Source organism: Amblyomma mixtum, chromosome 2, assembly GCF_055824585.1.
Source record: "Amblyomma mixtum isolate Tamu chromosome 2, ASM5582458v1, whole genome shotgun sequence".
Lineage (NCBI taxonomy): Eukaryota > Metazoa > Arthropoda > Arachnida > Ixodida > Ixodidae > Amblyomma > Amblyomma mixtum.
This window is the reverse complement of record NC_143013.1, coordinates 22,785,184-22,805,961: the sequence shown is the minus strand read 5'-3', so window position 1 is coordinate 22,805,961 and position 20,778 is coordinate 22,785,184. Positions and strand designations below refer to the sequence as shown.

The 20,778-nt window shown below is 47.1% G+C and overlaps 1 protein-coding gene and 3 pseudogenes across 3 annotated transcripts in view; 3 read left to right on the top strand and 1 right to left on the bottom strand.

Annotated features, from left to right (window-relative positions):
* LOC149358668 (uncharacterized) overlaps window positions 1–20,778 on the bottom strand; it is a 274,207-nt gene that overhangs the window by 42,340 nt on the left and 211,089 nt on the right. The gene's annotated exons all lie outside the window — the stretch shown is intronic.
* On the top strand, window positions 8,289–10,725 carry LOC149358672 (very long chain fatty acid elongase AAEL008004 pseudogene; annotated as a pseudogene).
* On the top strand, window positions 13,057–14,256 carry LOC149358671 (very long chain fatty acid elongase 4 pseudogene; annotated as a pseudogene).
* LOC149358670 (very long chain fatty acid elongase AAEL008004 pseudogene) lies at window positions 16,928–17,767 on the top strand (annotated as a pseudogene).

The following is a 20,778-nucleotide window of genomic DNA, read 5'->3' as shown; positions in this document are numbered from 1 at the left end:
TTATGCCAATTCAGAAGCCTCCCTCTGGATGTTGTTTTTCGAACGAAGTCACAAAATTCACAAGAAAGGGACTACGAAACAAATACAAGCCTTCCATGTAAAAATGGACGAAAAGTAAATGCCCTAATTTCTGTCCTATAGCCCGCACCCGTTTTTAGTCCGCCGCCGCGGTGGCTCAGCGGTTATGGTGCTCGGCTGCTGACCCAAAAGAAGCGGGTTCGATCCCGGCCGCGGCGGCTAGAATTTCTTTGGAGGAGAAATTCTAGAGGCCCGTGTACTGTGCGATGTCAGTGCACGTTAAAGAACCCCAGGTGGTCGAAATTTCCGGAGCCCTCCACTACGGCGTCTCTCATAGCCTTAGTCGCTTTGGGACGTTAAACCCCATAAACCAAACCAAACCAAACCGTTTTTAGTCCATAGGGCTCAACTTTTGCACAAAAAAATTTGCTGCTAGATTTTCTGCTCCTATGCCTCAACTGAGCCTCACTTCAGCTTCACTTCAGTCTCACTTCTAACCATGATGTAAAAATGTAAATAAACCCTCTTGTAATCTTCCTCCCATCACCCAACTCTTTGACTTGGCGGCACTCCTGTCCTGGTGGTGGTGGGAACGGGTGTCGAAGCTTGACCGCGGTCCCGTCAAGTAGCGAGCAGCAGCAGCAGCGAGCTAGCAACGACCCCGAACCGGACCCCCCCTTATCCAACAACTGGTGGCAGCGGTGGGCAAAGCGCAAAATTTCACAGTTTAAACATGTATAGCCCGCGGAGAGGTACAGGGTATCACGGCATTGTAATACGTCTGGGTACTCAATAAGCTGACAGGAGGCCCTTCTGCGCCCCTATCAAGACAGCGCAGTGAAATCATGACCTGTATGTTCAACACCCCCGACATTCCGTTCCGCAGCCATAGCCTGGCACCATCGAATGAATCTCTTCTCAAATGTACGCCTGTGTTCGTCGTAACCACCGCCCGCAGTTGAGGTGCAAAGTTAAGAGTTTGCTTACTTTCACAAACCGCAGAGAAACTTCGATGGAAAAATATATACTGCCCTAATACTGTTGAGCTACTGATGTATAATATTTCTTCTTGACAATTTTGATCCCTGTCCTTCCTTGTATTTTTATTTTTGCCTTTTTGTGTATAATTTCATACATTTTATTTAGTTCTTTCTGCTTAGCATTTTTTTCTTTCGGAAATATCTATTTTTATTTCCATTTATGAATATACTTGCATTTTTATTTTGTGGAGTTTATCCCCATTTCTGTTTGCCCTTTGTATTCCCTATTATGTATGCGTTTTACCCCTCATGTAATACCCTCTTACTGAGGGCCCTTGAGGGTATCGTGAATATATTGTTACGAAGAAGACGAAGCTGGCAGTGGCGCGGGACGGAGTGCTCGCGCTAGGCCAGCGGCCATTAAATCATCTCTTATCCATCGTTCATCACGTCTCATTCTTCGGCTGGCCGCCTGTGCAGCGTCCGCAGACAATAAACAAAACTAAAACAAATCCAGCGCATAGTTAGCTGCTTAATTTCGTTAATTAACATGGATACCTCAGGCAAACATACGCAGCTCATACCAGCTTTTAACTCCAGAAAATTTTCGAGCGAGATGTAGACAAAGAGAATTTTGCTCCCTATTTCACGTTTTGGAGCGCCAGTGGCTTCCAAGACATAACGAAGCGCTAGTTCGGGCCAGTTGGTAACCTAAAGCAAAATGGCAGCAGTGCATTTGAGACATGGGCATGAAAGGGCAAAATATATAAAAGGCCATTAAAAGTTAGGGCGATCGTTATTTCCACCTCAAATATATTTTGAGATCAAAGGCTGCCATAAGTGCTTCACTACGCGACCGAAAAGCCAACGATGCGGCTCGGCGACTTTTGAGCAAGGCTGTACGTCTGCTGCATGCATTAACGTAAAATGGTCTAGAGCGTGAACAGTTACAAAACCGGTTCACTGTGAAAAACATAACCATCAGTGCTCTGTTCCCAGACACACCTGTGAAAGCAGAAACGCGGATCGTATATACTTATAACTGGAATGGTGAAGCAAAACTGCTCTGCAGCTTGCATCCGTGTGAACCAAGCAAATTAAATGCCGTTCACGTGCTTAAAGAGCGTCTCATATAATTCCGGCTAACAGGCAGGCTTCTTGGATGAATCCTTAAACAGTACGCAGGGAGCTAATTATTCGCTGGCGGTAATTTGTGTTATTGAAGAGAAAAACAACAGATGGCCGTGTCGCCGCCTCGCAGCAACGACTGCTCTCTAGCATCTAACCTTAAGTATGAACAAAACAAAAGATGTAAGAGAAGAAGAAGAAAGAAAGAAAAAAGAAGATTGATGTACAATATGCAGAATGAAGATTGGGCGTTTCAAGAGGACAACATAGGTTCAAAGCCTCAGGCCTTCAGGAACAATAGAGAGAAAAAAACTCCCGACCTTCACACGTGTAAACCGCATAAAGCCCAACGTCGCAAATCTAGTGACGATATAAAAACCGATGGACAGCGAAACGTTGGCTGGGCTGAAGACAGGCATAAGGAAGTACTGTTGCTGGAGGCGGCATCAAACATGCCCTGGACTTACTGTGAAGCTTTGAATAACACAACAAAAAAAATCGGGCGCTTTTTCATTCCTTTCGGTGATTCGAAAAGAACTCTCACTCACTCACTCACTCACTCAATCACTCACTCACTCACTCACTCACTCACTCACTCACTCACTCACTCACTCACTCACTCACTCACTCAATCACCTCACTCACTCACTCACTCACCCACCCACCTCACCTCACCTCACTCACTCACTCACTCACTCACTCACTCACTCACTCACTCACTCACTCACTCACTCACTCACTCACTCACTCACTCACTCACTCACTCACTCACTCACTCACTCACTCACTCACTCACTCACTCACTCACTCACTCACTCACTCACTCACTCACTCACTCACTCACTCACTCACTCACTCACTCACTCACTCACTCACTCACTCACTCACTCACTCACTCACTCACTCACTCACTCACTCACTCACTCACTCACTCACTCACTCACTCACTCACTCACTCACTCACTCACTCACTCACTCACTCACTCACTCACTCACTCACTCACTCACTCACTCACTCACTCACTCACTCACTCACAGGGCACGCCGCTTTCTTTCTGAGAGACAAGTAGAGGTATTGTACACAGACTTCGCTGTTCTCAGGAAGCCCGTTAAACCCCGATACATCACCCTTGGCACGTGCAGAGAGGAAAGAGAATAAACTTTATCGAACATTTATCCCCCTGTCCGGGGCTTTTGGCACGTGCAGATGACGTACGAAACGCGGCGTGCGCAGCAGTCGCCAGAAATCGCCGCATGGCACCGACATATTGGCGGCCGCCACAAGAATACACACAAGGCCTTAATTTGACATCAGTAGCTTTCCTCTCCCTATCTCGAATGATCACGAAACCGATACGGACAAGAGCGAATATTTTATTTGTTTTTTATTACACTCTCGTTTGCGTATGACGACTTCTTGTGGAAAGGAAAGGCAGGTTTCAAGGAACTCAATCAGCTGCTGTATGGGAAGACGTCAGATAAGCGCTGGACTATGAAATCAAAGCAAACATATCCGCGGGGTAACGACAGTTCGTCATCGGTAGAGTTACTGGATAAGTAGTCGAAAAGTTATTCAGTGAGTCTAGTCATGGGCTATTACTGGACGCCATGGGTGAGCAATTGGGAACTCAGCTTGGGTGTGTGCCAAGAAATACTCTTTCATATATGCATCAAAGCGTTTCAAAAGGAAGTGCATTTCCACTGGTCTTCATTTAGGGAAGAATCCGCAGATGCCGATGCTATACAGTCAATAGGCGTCCTGTTCATCGAACCGAATATTCGCAGTCCATCATTCTTCTTCAAGACGTCGAAGAAGCATGTCGCCCTCCGTACGACCACGCGCACTTGACAGAACATGGTCTCGAAATTCCTGTCCGCCTCATACCGAGCACTCGGCGAGTCAACCGAATTCATTTTTCCATATCTAGTGACCGGACTACAGATTTTCTGCTTCGAATTTCGCAACATCTTTTCCTGCTGAAATCGAGTGATTGCTTCTGTATTTTCCCTTCTACTTAACGAAATCGTTTCTATGTTATTGTTATTGCCTCTACTAGACTGGGATACTTGCATATTCTTTGGTGCTGCCCTTTCATTGTCTTCTCCATTACTGTTATGCGAGGCAACTCGACGTAGGCGAATAAAGTACAAATAAAAAAATATATATCTGTGAGCTAAGCACATCCTTACAAACCAGCGCATTAGACGCGCACGCATGCTTCTCTCCTTTAGACCTCAATACAAAACAAATAGTTCCAGCTATAAAGGAGTAAATACTCATCGGCATCCACGCAAGCAAAAAAGTACAGCTACTTAAGGCAATTATACAACCTCCACAGGAACTTCTTCCTGGCCCGTGGTTCGAACCCGGGACCACCGCTTCACCGGAGCAGTCGCTCTACCAACTAAGCTAACCTGGACGGCTAGCATATGATAGGGCGAGAACGAATTAATAACTCGAAGTAGGAACACTGTCGGTCAGATGGGATTCTCTTCAACATCTGACATACACAGTTCCACTTCGAGTTATTAATTCGCTCTCGCCGTACCACATGCCAGCCGTACCGGTTAGCTCACTTGGTAGAGCGACTGCTCCGGTAAAGATGTGGACCCGGGTTCGATCCACAGGCCAGGAAGAATTTTTGTTTCTGTGGAAGCTGCATAGCTTTCCTTTGCAGCCGTATGGCTACGCTTGGGTGGGTGTCAATGGGTAATTACTTATTGCAAATCTTGCAAATCTTATTGCAAATCTGCTCCACCTTAGGGGTGCCCCTAAACATCTGACCACTATTTCTAGTTATTGCGCGAGAAGCATGTTCCTTTTCAGTATTTTTTTTAAATTGCAGTTAACTGCGCAACGACAGTTTGCAAACGGTAATAAGGTTATGAGGTTGAGTAGGCTTAGTTTTCTTATTTTGCTCTCCTGGGATAGAGGAAAACCAGAATTAACACTTCTTCTTGGGCGAGTTGGTGCATACTTGATTTGAAGAAAAGCGCTTTGTGTCTCGTCCTTGTCTTTTCGTGGTTTGCATGTTCTGGCGCTATTTTCTTCAAATAAAGGAAAACTAGAAGTTTCAGGAATCTAAGTGGAAGGGTTATGTGTGAAACGGCGTCCAGCGAGCATTAAAAACTCGCCTTAAACTTCATTAATCATCAAGAAGAAGCTGTCTAAAGGGCTGGAGTCCCACAGAAGTGCTGGCTACATCCTCGACCGATAGACAGGGCAGTACTACCCATCCAGGTTCAGCCTGCTAGCACTCTCTGGTGAGTCCGTTTCGAAAGACTATCTCCGCAGGGCGACTGAGAGAAAATAAGCGGTTTAGCCAATGAGGGTAATTTATTTGTGAACTGATCCAATTTCTTTTTTTTTATAAACTTGCGCCCAATTTCCTGCAAATAGCCGACGATTGCGTACCGTTTACGGCACCCTCCAAACACCAAAGCAAACTTAAGACCGGCTGGTGATTAAGTCTACCACGTTCAGCAGCTTACGGAGTACGTTGTATAAAGTAAAAAGCAACAACAACCTAAGTGGATGAGAAAGCGCGAATTAGCAGCCATTTGATCAAATAGTTTGTAGTGTTCGTGATATGCGCAACGTGTATGCTCGAACATTGAGGCACGATATGCGTCACTTGTGAAGCATGGGAATAAGTGTGGTATAACATCAAGCACTTTAAAAAAGAAACAGCAAATTCAAGCGTATCATTAGGCACGTATTCTACACAACGACGGTGATCTCTGCGCTGCGCGTTATTCAGGGAACGCCTAGACGCCTCTCTGACGTTCTTGCTGGTTGAAAAATCACCCGCTCAGTGGTTAAGGCGCTTGTGTACTGAACCAGAGTACCGGGATTCGAACCCGACCGCGCCAGCCGCTTTTCGATGGAGGCGAAACGCAAAAGGCACCCGTGTGCTGTGCGATGCAGTGCACGTTAAAGATTCTCAGGTGGTCGAAATTATTAAGGCGAAAGCCTTTAATGCCTCATCGTTGTCGACAGAAGGCAGTCAGCGGAAGCTTGTCAGCAGTAGTGTCACGCTTCTATTAATTAGTAATTTGTCATTGCTTAGTAATTAGTCATTAATTATGTGTGACGGCATCCAGTGGTGACGTCACCAGTGCCACAGAGGCAGCCAAAGTGGTCAGGAAAACGCTGTCGCCTCTACGCACTTTAGACAGTCAAAGTGCCCCCTGAATTTTTTCCAGAGCCCTCCACTACGGCACCTCTTTCTTCTTTTCTTCTCTCACTCCCTCTTTTATCCCTTCTCTTACGGCGCGGTTGAGGTGTCCGCCGAGATGTGAGACAGATACTGGGCCATTTCCTTTCCACAAAACCAATTTTCTAATTTTGTTTGCAAAAGCGAGGCCTCTCCGATCATTTCTACGCCACATAAATGACATGCAACTGTGCACTTGGCTGGCGCTGCTGTCTAGCGTTCTACAAGATCTGGCACAGTGAGCGTATTTTTTCAAATAATTTTACCTTCGCAAAACGACAGGTGCTCAAGGCATAATCGTAACGACGTCTTGTCTAACACGTGCTTTGTTTTCGCGAACCCTTCCCTGTGTCTCCAATTCCATGACTGTTATTCCCATCCCTGCTACGACGTTGGAAATTCGTTATATGATTCCGGCACATACTTCTTCGCAGTTGCCTAATTTATCGTCATTCTCAAGCATCCATACCCAAAAATTCTGTACAAAAGCATTTTTGAACTGGAAGGAATTTGTGAACGCAATATTCTTATATGTTGTAAGATTTCACTATAATAATCAATATACTCGCAGATCTCCCGTCGGCAGCCTTGCATTTTTTTTGCTATTAACACTTTTGCTATCGTCAAAAACTTTCCTCACTGCTTTTCTAAGAGCAACGCTTTCAAATATTAAACATTTTTATAGAATAATGTTGGACAAGAGAACATCGTTAACATGATAAAATCTGCTTACACAGCAAAAAAAAAAAGAAAGAATAAAAATGCACTGGCCGTAACATTAATTGCATGACTAAGCACTATAGCCCACAGCTCGGAAAACTCTCCGTACCCACTGCAAAGCTGCCTGAATAAAACTCTGGTATCCACAAATGTGCACAGTATACCTTATTAAGCGCAAGGCATCGCGGTTGGCAGCCGGCGTCGTGAACGCATGGGGTATCTCGCGAGCACCGATGCATACTGTTCAACGGCCCATATTACAGTCACGTTTCTTTTGTTTGTTTGTTTATTTTGGTCGGCGTTTTTTTTTTAAAGTTTTTAAGTTTTATAATGATTGTCCCCTACCAGACGAGATGACGAGATTTCGTCCAACTCATACCGCGACGAGCAACTCAAAACAAAAACAATGAAAAACAACAAAAAAAGATGCACAGCTAGCATGTACACCGCACTTTACTGGCGACTTTAGGAAGAGTAAAGGTTTTCGGGGACTTCATAACACTCTTTTTCCTCGCGAAGATTAACTTAAGACCAACCCGAGATATGAACTCTAGCTACTAGGAATGCAAATTTTCTCTTGCCGTAGAGTAAAGATGCTAAGTAACAACCTCTCAGCATGCGCGAAGGACTCGACGGTGGAGATAGTGTCAGTGTTTCCCCTCCGCTCTGTCCTTTATTTTGGTGTAATGTATCGTCTGTCTTTCTATATTTATTTTCTCGCACCCCATTCGTCCTCCTTTCTTGTGTACGAGAATACCACACACAAGTGGTGCTTGCCGTATTTGGCACATAAACGCCCTCTCTATTTAGGACAATGCAAACCGTAGACAAAAAGAAGAAAATGGAATTGCGCGAGCCCCGCACCAGAGAGAGCACAGTGACGTGATGGTGACATGACCTCCTCTCCCACTCTGCCCGCAACCGCCGCGCGTTCTCTGCGGCGCGCTTGTTTTCTTGGTTTTCCCGGAGCGCGCCTCGAAACAAACGTACGACCAATGATGAGGTGCGAAGGTCCATTTTGTGGCGACCACCTCAGCTATTCCGAAAGTGCTACTCGCGCTGTGACGTCACCCACACGGGCGCGCGAATTTTGTTGCACAAAGGGGCTTATTTGCTCAAATTTTACCCGCACTTTCATCCTCCGCTCCTCCCTCGCTCTTCCCTCCCCTTTAGTCTTCTTCCAAGAATCGCGTGGCCAGGGCTTATAAAGGTGCAGTTACGAAGGGAAGGAACGAACTTCTTCGTGGTTTACCCGTACGTCTAAGCCTGGCAGCTCTCAGAGCTTCTGAACGCAAACCAGTGAAAGTACAGCAAGATAGAGTTTCGCAGGACTACGGATTGTGCGCTCACCCAGGAGACGGCCAGATCTCAAGACTAAGACGCCCTGGCTAGACCTTTCTAGGGCACAGTCGTCAAGATCCCCAGGCAGCTGACCCCAGAGTGCAAGACATCTTTTGAATAGAGAGCTATTCGGATAGTACGGTTCTCTCGTCCAGACACTATGGTCTCGCCAATACACACAGTCACGTCACCCTTTACGGACCTCTACGACTTCTTCTGGTCCCACCGAGATCCTCGCACCGAAGGATGGGGGTGCATCGCAGACGCCAAGTTCACTTTCCCGCTGCTCATCGGCTACGTGTACTTCGCCAAGTTCGCCGGCCCCCGGTGGATGAAGGACCGCAAGCCTTTCAACCTCAGGTGGGCCGTGCTCACGTACAACGCCCTCACGGTGCTCGCCAACTTGTACTTCGCGCTTCGCTTCCTCTCGTTGACCTACGTGGGCGGAGATTACAAGTTGTTCTGTCAGGGCATCAACTACCACTCGCCCACCGAGAGGGACATGACCATCCTGAGGCTCGGCTGGTGGTACAGCTTCGTCCGCATCGGCGACTTCATGGACACCGTGTTCTTCGTGCTGCGCAAGAAGAACGCGCAGATCACCTTCCTGCACGTCATCCACCACTTCCTGGTCGTGCTCAGCGGGTGGTTCTTCATCAACTTTGGAGGCGACGGACACCCCATATTCGGGCTTTGCGTGAACGCTTTCATCCACGTCATCATGTACTCCTACTACTTCCTGGCCGCCCTGGGTCCGTCTGTGCAGAAGTACCTCTGGTGGAAGCGGTACCTCACAGAGCTGCAGATCGCCCAGTTCGTAGGCCTCATGCTGCACATGTCCATCACGCTCTTCTACGACTGTGGATACCCCAAGTTCCTCACGTTGCTGGCCTTGCCACAGGGCTTCTTGGGACTGGGACTATTCATCAACTTCTACATCAAGAGCTACAGGGCGCAAAGGAGAGCCCACATAACCGCAGAGAAGCTAAAGAAACATGAATAACTGGCCAGTGATGTGCGTCTGTTTAGAAGGAGAACTGTGATAGAAAATTAAGCAGGGAGGGAAAAAAAAACTTGAAATGTTAAACTGCGCACCATACTTACAAACATGCGATCTGGAGCTTTGGAGCTTCGTCTCATCGCACGAGGGTATTTATGCTACGCAGGACGCGGAGTAGTTCGCTGTCGTTGGCTTGCATACTTATCCCCTGTATAGAACAAGAGTATATGCGAAAACAGCAACATTTTTCATAGGCTGCTTTTGAAACTTTGACGACATCCCAAATATAAAAGTAGAAACGGCGAGAAAAATAACTGAAAATAAAATTGTTGCCTCCGCACCGCCAGAAGCACAACGGGCTGTACCAGCAATAGCGGTTATTGCTGTACTTTTTTTTAAGTGCCGTCAGTGCAAGAGCGGCTGACTTCAGCCTCCTTGCTTTGTTATTCCTCCGGCTCGGCTGAGTGTTGAGTTGTTGACGGGGACCGCTATAGGAAGGAATGAAGACGTTCTCTCCTTGGTTCTATCCCCAGGAGTCTTCTTTGTCGACGTCGTCCACCTCTAATCAATGGTCGGTTGCCCTCAGTCCAGGGCTCCGATGGCCACTGCCGCCCGTTGAGCTCGCTGTACCAGACCTTGTTGGTCTTCACAGCGGTCGCTGGACAGCAGACTCTCCCGTTGCTCCGCACTCGGAATTTGTATTTTCGGGACCGCGTCTTTGTTTTGGCAGGCACATGTGATGTGATATAGAGTGGGTTTTTCGTCGCACCAGGGACATGGGTCCGCGTATATCGTAGGGTGAATTTTGTTTTGTATATGTAGGTTTGGGCAAGAGCCTGTCTGTAATTGTCTCCAAGTGACAGCTTCCTCTCTTCTGAGAGATTTGTGCGGTATAACACCATAGATCTCAAGTTAGAGAGTCCTACTTGAATGTCGGGTTTTCTACATGTAATATATTTGGCCTGTACGGGAGCTGTGTGGAGCTCTTGATAATGTTGACGCGAATGCAACAGTTTTGAAAGGACTGTGTGACCAATTATGCCTCGATACTGTCGAGCGTAAATAAGCGGCTGTCATGCTCATGAGTTTCAGGTTTAGAACAAACAGTTATTTCAAGTAGACTTATGCAGGATGCATCATGCTTTTTACGTTGCCTTTGAGAGTTCTTTATGGTCAGATGAAGAGTTCTTAGTCGTCGCAAAAGATCTCGCGAATATTCCTACTTGGCGGCAACAATGCATTAAATCGGACCGAGAAATGAAGAGGTACGTATATAGTGGCTTCCCGACTTCCGAACGAAGAAATAAAATGTATTTCTCATGACTTTTTGTCTACAAACATTTTTGGTGGTGACGTCTCCTGCAGTTGGCATATACCGATTATCTTTCAGAGTGAAATATCTTTGCAATGTCCCGCCTCTGTTCTTGATGCCCCTTTAAAATGGCGTTAGCAATGCGGGCGATAGTCACTCGTATCAACGCCGCCTCTTCATCAATGCATGCCTACGACTAGACTGCTGGTTCGGGCGCGTTCACGTAGCAACCTCTGCAACCTGTGATTCGTTTCATGCATTGGTACGCACGTTTAAAATTTACAACTGGGCGCTAGCGGTTCGAGGCACCCAATTACGTGGTCCAGCTGCGCTTTCTGGGAGGGAAATTCAACGTTCAGTTTGTGACAATCTTTTTGTTAATTCTTCTCGCAATATGCACTCGTATTATTTGCTCAATTTATATCTATTGCTGATCCTTTACATGTATTAATGCCCGTAAATTGTATACAGGAAACCAGAAAGCTAACCATTCGTAGTTGTTAGAAAACACCCCTACAAGAGTACAAATGAGGCACTTTCTTTTTAAATGGCTTGTTGCTCCGGGTGCTGATAGGTAAGAACTAAGGAACACATAACGTAGAGACGTTACTGCACGCGCACCAGCGATTTTATGAGATCAGTAGTCTGATAAATAAATAAGGCGAGTAACATTGTTCGGCTAAAGCGGCCTGTAACCCTTAAGCAGGTGTGTAGGGCGGACTTAAAGTAAAAAGTTCAGCTCAGCCGTCTCCACCAAAAACTTTATTCCTCAGACGAATTTGATGTGGTGAACTTATATTTTACATCACTTTAAGTTGTGTTCTCGCAAAAGGCGCGTGATATTAATGAATAACAGTTTAGTACAAACAACAGTTTGTCATGTGTCTAGCAATCAATGATAACCAGCTGTTCTCGTGATGTTGGGCGCACGGTAGGTCTGCACAAATTTATGTTCGCAACTCTCATTTGTCTAGATTACCGTAATGAGACCTTCCCACACCATGAACACTCAGTGCATATAGATTACAGGTAGTAAGGCTACAAATTCCTTGCCGGAAGTGAACTTGACTTTCCATATATAACGACCTTCAAGCATGCGCGAAAGGTCAGAAAGCGGAGATTGTGTGTGAGGTATGTTGCCGGGCTAGTTGGTCCAGCATTTTAAGTTGTGAAACAAGGAGCTACATTCCCTTACGACAGTTTCTTTAGAGAGTCTATAGACTGTTCATAGACTTCTGTCTTAACGACTATAGACTCTTTATAGTCAAATCCTAGAGAATAATCTATAGACAATAAAATTACTATATGCAGTCTATAGGCAATCTATTGATTTATGGCCCCGCACTTTTACCAGACTTTTTTTCTATAGACTGTGAACAGAAAGAAGGAATTATCTATTGGAAGGCAACACAGTCTAGAAGAAGTCTACAGATTGCCAAGATTAACACAACACAAAAAGACGGTAGGACAGGCGCTTGCGCTTGTTGTACTGTCTTTTTGTGTTGTATTAATGTAGAGCCGTGTTTCACGAGTTAAAATAGTGTGCCAGGATTTCCCCATCTGTGCCGCTCGTTCTAGTACAAACAAGCCTTGTATCTGCATGTCTTCAGTAGAAAAACGGCGAAGAAGAAGAGTGCAAGTCGCTGCATTAGGTGCAATATTCCCACACCCATTTAGGACACGGCACCTCGATGAGAAAACAGAAACCCGACTGCACGAGCACTCCACAGACTTCAAAGGAACGCATGGTGACCACACCTGGCCTGTAACCGCTTCCTCCTTCCCCCCGCTGCTTCCAACGGGCGAGCGCTCCTCGACTGCTGTTTGTTTTGTTGATTTTTCTCAGGCTTCCCGCGTCCACTGCCGGCGCACGTGTCTAGTCACAGCGGCTTCTCTCACTGTTTCTGCTATATAGACCCACTGGAGTCATGACGACACAGCCATTTGCGCGCAGGTTTCAAAGCGCACAACACGACTGTCGACGCAACGTTTCGCCCGTACCCTCACTCTCCACACTTCTTTTACTAGCCCTCGCTTTGCGCTCTTTCGGGAGCTGCAACTATATATAAAGGTGAGACGGCCAACGGCAAGGGCGAGCAAATGTGGTCCCGATAGCTGGCCTGTCTAAGCAGCCGCTCCTAGCGGTACAAGGCGCGAAGGAAGCAGAGTAAGAAACTGACGAGTTTTAATCTTAAATCGCTGCTGACCAACGATCAGCACAGCTTCAAAGGTACAGGTATCTGCGCAGTCGTCATCCCACTGTAACCGACGGGCGTGAAAGCCGGAAGTCGAACTGCCCCGAGAAGTTTTCACTGCGCAGAGTATTCGCGTCCGGAGGCCATGACCTCTCTAGTTCACTCAGTCGTGTCACCCACTACGGACCTGTACAACTTCTTCTGGTCCCACCGAGATCCCCGCACCGAAGGATGGGGGTGCATCGCCGACGCCAAGTTCACCTTCCCGCTGCTCATCGGCTACGTGTACTTCGCCAAGTTCGCCGGCCCCCGGTGGATGAAGGACCGCAAGCCTTTCAACCTCAGGTGGGCCGTGCTCACGTACAACGCCCTCACGGTGCTCGCCAACTTGTACTTCGCGCTTCGCTTCCTCTCGTTGGCCTACGTGGGCGGAGACTACAAGTTCCTATGCCAGGGCATCAACTACCACTCGCCCACCGAGAGGGACATGGCCATCCTGAGGCTCGGCTGGTGGTACAGCTTCGTCCGCATCGGCGACTTCATGGACACCGTGTTCTTCGTGCTGCGCAAGAAGAACGCGCAGATCACCTTCCTGCACGTCGCCCACCACTTCCTGGTAGTGCTCAGCGCGTGGTTCTTCGTCAACTTTGGAGGCGACGGACAGCCCATATTCGGGCTTTGCGTGAACGCTTTCATCCACGTCATCATGTACTCCTACTACTTCCTGGCCGCCCTGGGTCCGTCTGTGCAGAAGTACCTCTGGTGGAAGCGGTACCTCACAGAGCTGCAGATCGCCCAGTTCGTAGGTCTCATGTTGCACATGTCCACCACGCTATTATACGACTGTGGATACCCCAAGTTCCTCACGTTGCTGGCCTTGCCACAGGGCTTCTTGGTATTGGGACTATTCATCAACTTCTACATCAAGAGCTACAGGGGGCAAATAAGAGTCCACATAACCGCAGACAAGCTAAAGAAACGCGAATAACTGGCCAGTGATGTGCGTCTATTTTGAAGGAGAACTGCGACAGAAAATTATGCAGGGAGGAGAAAAAAAACTTCTAATGTTAAACTGCGCACCATACTTGCAAGCACGCGATCTCGAGCCATGGAGCTTGGTCTCATCGCACGAGGGCATTTATGATACGCATAGCATGGAGTATTCCGCTGTTGTTGGCTTGCATATTTGTCCCCTGTATATAGCAAGGGTATGCGTGAAAAGTACACCGTCTTTCACAGGCTGCTTTTGAAACTCTGACGAAATCCCAAATATAAAATTAGAAAGGGCAAGAAAAATAATTAAACCGAACATTGTTCCGCCCGCACTGCCAGAAGCACAACGAGCTATGCCAGCGATAGCGGTTATTGCTGCACTGTTTTCAAGTGTCGTCGGTGTAAGAGCGGCTGACTTCACTCTCCTAGGTTTGTAATTACTCCCGCTCGGCCGAGTGTTGAGTAGTTGACGGGGACCACTATAACACCATAGATCTCATGTCAGCGAGTTCTGCTTGAGTGTCGCGTTTTCTAATATATTTGGCCTGTACGGGAGATGTGAGGAGCTCTTGATAATGTTGACGTGAATGCAACAGTTCCGAAAGGACTGAGCGACCACGAATGCCTTGATGCTGTCGAAAGTTAATGAGGTGGCTTTCATGCTCACGGATTTCATGTCTGGTACGAACAATGATTTCAAGTAGGCTTATGCATTATGCCTTTCATGACGCCTTTGTGAGAACTCCAAATGGTATGAGATGAACAGTTCTTAGTCGTCGCGAAAGATCTCGCGAACGTTCCTACTTGGCGTCAAAAAATGCATTGAATTTGGAGAGAGAAATGAAGAGATACGTATATAGTGGCTTCCCGACTGGATAACGAAGGAATAAATGTGTTTCTCATCACTCTTTATGCCTACAGATATTCTTTCCGGTAACACCCGCTGCAGATGGTATCCACTGATAAACTTGCTGAGTGAAATTCCATTGCAGTGTCCCGCCTCTGTTCTTGATGCTCTTTTTGGTGTTAGCGATGTGGGCAATAGTCAGTCGTATCAACGCCGCCTTTTCATCAAGGCATGCCTACGACTACACTGTTAGTTCGGGCGCGTTCGCGTGGCAACCTCTGAAACATGTGATTCCTTGCATACACTTGTACACAGTTGAAAATTTATAACTGGGCGCTTGCGGTTTGAGGCACCCAATCACGTAAGCCGCCTGCGTTTTCTGCGAAGGAAGTTCAACGTTCAACATGTGACACTCTTTTACTTTATTCTTCTCGCAATATGCACTCGTATTATTTGCTCATTTTTTACATCTATTGCTGATCCTCGATATGTATAAATGCCCGTAAATTGTACACAGGAAACCAGAAAGCTAACCGTTGGTAGTCGTTAGAAAACACCGGTATAAGAGTACTAATAAGGTGCTTTTTTTTTTTAATGCCTCGATGCTCAGGGTGCTGACAGGTAAGAACTAAGGAATACATAACGTAGAGACGTTACCGCACGCGCATCAGCGATTTTATGAGATCAGTAGTCTGATTGATAAATAAATATGGCAAGTAACATTGTTCGGCTAAACCGGCCTGAGAAGGCGACAGTGTGCTGCTGCCAGTAATATTAGAGCTTGATGTAACCCTTAAGCAGTTGTGTACGCCAGGCTTAAAGTTAAATGTTCAGCTGAGCCGCCTCCGGCAAAACTTCCTTCCTCAGGCGAATTTGATGTGGAGAACTGATATTCTGCATCACTTTAAGTTGTGCTCTCGCAAAAGTCGCGTGATATTAATGAATAACAGTTTAGTATACACAACAGTTAGTCATGTTTCTAACAAGCAATGATAACCAGGTGTTCTCGTGATGTTAGACGCACGGTAGGTCTGCACAAATTTATGTTCGAAACTCTCATTTGTCTAGATTACCGTCATGAAACCTTCCCACACCATCAAAACTCAGTGCATTTAGATTGCAGCTATTAAGGCTCCAAAATCTTTGCCGGCAGTGAACTTAATATCCAAATGACCTCTTAAGCATGCGCGAACGGTCAGAAGGCGGAGATAGTGCGCAATTACGGTATGTTGCCGGGATAGTTGGAACAGCAGTTGTCAAACAAGGCGCTACATTAACACAAAACAAAAAGGCAGTACGGCAGGCGCTTGTGCTTGTCGTCCTGTCTTTCTGCGTTGTATTAATATAGCGCCTTGTTTCACAAGTTAAGATAGTGTGACTGTGTGCCAGGATTTATCCGTCTGTTCTTTTCGTTCTAGCGCGAACTATCTTTTGCTTTAGTCATCGCACTCCATCTGTATGTTTTCAGTACGAAAACTGCGAAGACGAGGAGTGCATGTCGCTGCGTTATGTGCGATATTCCCACACCCATTCAGCACACAGCACTCCGAAGAAAAAATGTAAAACTGACTGCACGAGCACTCCGCAGACGACAGTTGGCCTGCAACCGCTTTCTCCTTTCCCTCACTGCTTCAACGGACGAGCGCTCCCCGACGGGTGTTTGCTTTGTTCATTTTCCTCAGGCTGCCCGCGTCCACTACCGGCGCACGTGCCTATTCACAGCTGCTTCTCTCACTGTTTCTGCTATATAGACCCATTGAAGTCATGACGACACAGCCATTTGTTCGCAGGTTTCAAAGTACGCAACACGACTGTCGCCACAGCATTTCGCCCGCAACTTCGATCTCTACACTTCTTTTACTGGCCCGTGCTTTGCGCTCTTTCGGGAGCTGCAACGATATATATAGGTGAAACGGCCAACAGCAAGGACGAGTAATTGTGCTCCCGACATCTGGCCTGTCCAAGCGGCAGCTCCTAGCGGTACAAGGCGTGAAGGAAGTAGAGTAAGAGACGGCAGAGTTTTAATCTTAATTCGCTACTGACCGACGATCTGCTGAGCTCCAAAGGTTCCAGTATCTGAGCAGTCTTCATCCCACCGTAACCGACGGGCGTGAAAGCCGGAAGTCGAATTGCCCCGAGAAGTTTTCACTGCGCAGAGTATTCGCTTCCAGAGGCCATGACCTCTCTAGGTCACTCATTTGTGTCTTCCATTAAGGACCTGTACAACTTCTTCTGGTCCCACCGAGATCCCCGCACCGAAGGATGGGGCTGCATCGCCGACGCCAAGTTCACCTTCCCGCTGCTCATCGGCTACGTGTACTTCGCCAAGTTCGCCGGCCCCCGGTGGATGAAGGACCGCAAGCCTTTCAACCTCAGGTGGGCCGTGCTCACGTACAACGCCCTCACGGTGCTCGCCAACTTGTACTTCGCGCTTCGCTTCCTCTCGTTGACCTACATGGGCGGAGACTACAAGTTCCTATGCCAGGGCCTCAACTACCACTCGCCCGACAAAACAGACATGGCCATTCTGAGGCTCGCCTGGTGGTACAGCTTCGTCCGCATCGGCGACTTCATGGACACCGTGTTCTTCGTGCTGCGCAAGAAGAACGCGCAGATAACCTTCCTGCACGTCGCCCACCACTTCCTGGTAGTGCTCAGCGCGTGGTTCTTCATCAACTTTGGAGGCGACGGACAGCCCATATTCGGGCTTTGCATGAACGCTTTCATCCACGTCATCATGTACTCCTACTACTTCCTGGCCGCCCTAGGTCCGTCTGTGCAGAAGTACCTCTGGTGGAAGCGGTACCTCACAGAGCTGCAGATCGCCCAGTTCGTAGGCCTCATGCTGCACATGTCCATCACGCTCTTCTACGACTGTGGATACCCCAAGTTTCTCACGTTACTGGCCTTGCCACAGGGCTTCTTGGGACTGGTACTATTCATCAACTTCTACATCAAGAACTACAGGGCGTAAAGGACAGCTAACGTAACTGACCAACTAAAAAGGCGTGATTAAATAGCTGATGACTTAAAGGGACCATGACAGCCTATTTTCGCGCATACCCTGCTTAATGCATTTAATTCCCGACACGTTAAATTGCACCCCCCCCCCCCCCCCCCCCCCAAGTTTCAGTTGAATCTGTGCGGTAGATATTTTTAAAACAATTTTTTTTTCGTTCATTTTGTGAACTGCTTCCTGATCTGGCAACCTCTGATCGCTGCCATCACAAGGACACACCCATGCTTGCAGGTGCTTGCACGCACACTGTGGACGGCGGTCGCTCGAAAGGTTTTTTTTTTTAGCTTAGGGAAACAAAATGCGTTTTACGTGTTTTCTGATGGGAATCCGTTTGCTTAATACTCGAGATTAGTAATCCTTGGGATCACTATGCTCGCGTGCATGTCTTTGCTGATGTGGGCCGCGAAGGGCGTGGCGTTCTTTCGCTAGCTACCAATATTCGTTGGCTCGATCATGGAACTGAAATTATCACAAGGTTGCACTAGAGTAAGGTTGCGGCACGAAAGGGGCAGAGAGAAGTGCCGAATGCGACGGCTTCCCTGCAGCATGTGTGCGTGTGTAAATCGAATGCATTCCTTTCGGTTCGTAGAACCCTTTTTAAGAACCATTGGCCGCTGACGAAACACAACGCGTCTGGCAGTCCCCAAGGAATGCGACTGAAGCCCAGCTCTGAGGTCGTTTAAAGAGCTGTGCACAAACAGTACTGCTGATTCAGTTGCTTGGCATGAAATGCAAAATTGGCTCACCTTATCTTAAATGTTATCTACTCTTGCTCAAATGGTCAGAAATTGTAGTTCTACTCGCTTACACACTACGATAACACTATAATAAGCGCCGATGGTACTATCGCCTGCTTGGGAAACTCTTCGCGTAGGACAGACGCTAATTGTTGCTTGTTCCGATTTCGCCAATACTTGATTTTAAATCGCTTTGCCTGAAGGTACGTTCGGGCATCACTTGCTTAATGAAAACAGCCAAATCTGTAGTCCGCAGTCGAAGCCGACGACTGGTGCCGGCTGCCTTTAGCTCATACAGACCGGCTCACATCGGCACTTCACTCTTTTTGTACAGCAATCCTGCGATGTAGTGTCGTCGCTTTGCGGTCACTGTAGCTAAAGCTGCACTCGACGACTATTTTCATGCGCTAAAACTTGTGAATGAATTCGCTCTACGCAATCGCCGAAATCGAACACACGAATCTTGCGAACTCGCTAGGCCTCGCCGCAATAGGGCCGGTGGTCCACAGCCGACCGAAATCTAAGATCTGGCAAAAGTTCACCGCTGATTACTGTTAAAGTGCGAAGATATGAAATGCAGCCGCTCGTTTCGCTTTTTTTTTTCTATTCGGATAAGGTACACACACGCGCAATTTTTCAGGCCATCGCCTCACCGGGCGTGAAGATTTCGTTCTGCCTCACAAGCGGCAGAGTCGTGCGGTGTTTTTTGCCCCTGTCGCTCGCCTCGCCCTTCGGTGCTACTCGCAAGCACTGACTGAAAGTATATCTTCGCTGGTGCACGCTCGTCGCTTATGTCACCGCGGCTAAGATGAGGTCCAATTTAAGTTTATAGAATGTCATAGCAACTAGCCCCCCACCACACTCTTCTGGTTGCCACTAAGCTCATTCTTTACACTACTCCGATACGCAGTCGTTGGTCGTGCTGTCGTCGTCGTCTGTCCAGCGCGACAGACAGGTGCGTCACCGAAGGCATCTGCATACCGACCAGGCCACCGAACGTCGATCGGTGTCGCATCGGCCTAGTGTGACAGGACTCTAATTACACCGAAGAAAAACTACGTTACTCTTATCACTTTTGCGTTACCAGTCACTCATATATGAGGGATGACTGCTATTTGGATCGACCGCGAAAGTACAGGGGAAAAGAGAGCTCGCTGCGCGTATTGAAGCAACGATAGCAGACGACGCTGCTCTGCTCTGTGTATGCCCTTGTGACGTCACGAGAGCATTCAATATGGCGGTCGCTGCCGGTGGGAGGAGTTTCCCGGTCTCAATTTTGATCGCAATTTCTGTGGTATACAACGCGTCCTAAGCACCGAAATCTTGGAAATTGACTCATAGGCTCTTGAATTACGTGTAGTTGCTGAAGTACAAAACTGCAATATGAAGAATGACCCTGCCATGGCCCCTTTTAAGTATATTTGAAAGGAAAATTGTGACAGCAGTAATGCTAGGAGAACGAAAGAATGTCTACTCAAAATTATGCGAAAGCAGGCTTACGCAGAAACTACGAGTTATTGTTTGATTTGGCGCCTTAAGCCCAAGTATAATCGCCGTCAATTTTTTTTTATTTGGGAAGCTGTACACATCATATCGTTCGGGTTCGGTTTGTTGAGACAGAAATAAAGTTGGATCATGTGAAGAGCACATATTATAGCATTATTGAACATGGCGCCAGCAGCAGTGGCGTAGCCAGAAATTTTGTTGAGGGGGGGGGGGACTCATGCTGCAGCGCGGTCTCCTCATAAATTTGTGGAGGGATCAAACGCAAGAATAATAACTGTTTTGCCGTACTGACAATGCCATTGTGTATTAGATAACGCTACGGACTGTCTAGACAAGTGAGGTATGTATTTTTGATAAATAAAAGAATGCATTCGTATGCCTTAACAACCGTGGCAGATATAACTGATACCAATGCTTGCATGCTTTTGCGTATTTAATAAGTAAAGAAAATATCACACGAAGTCTAGAATTCTATCAGCCCGAAACCAGCAAAGCAGTGCATGCCGCTGGTATGAAAAACGTAAAGGCCATGAAATTATCAAGTATAAAGGACAAATATTTTAATAAATCTTTGTCGTTCAAGAACCTTTACATTTTTGTGCAGACATTTTTGTTCCCATGAGCGATGCCGCACGTCTTCCTATATGATGTCATGAGTTCAGCATTAAGGAGATAGCTATTATGCGATGAATGCCACCTCGAGCGGGATGGCTTAAAAAAGAAGGAGGAACGGACTTTTTCTTTCCTCTGTTTTCCAAAGTTCTT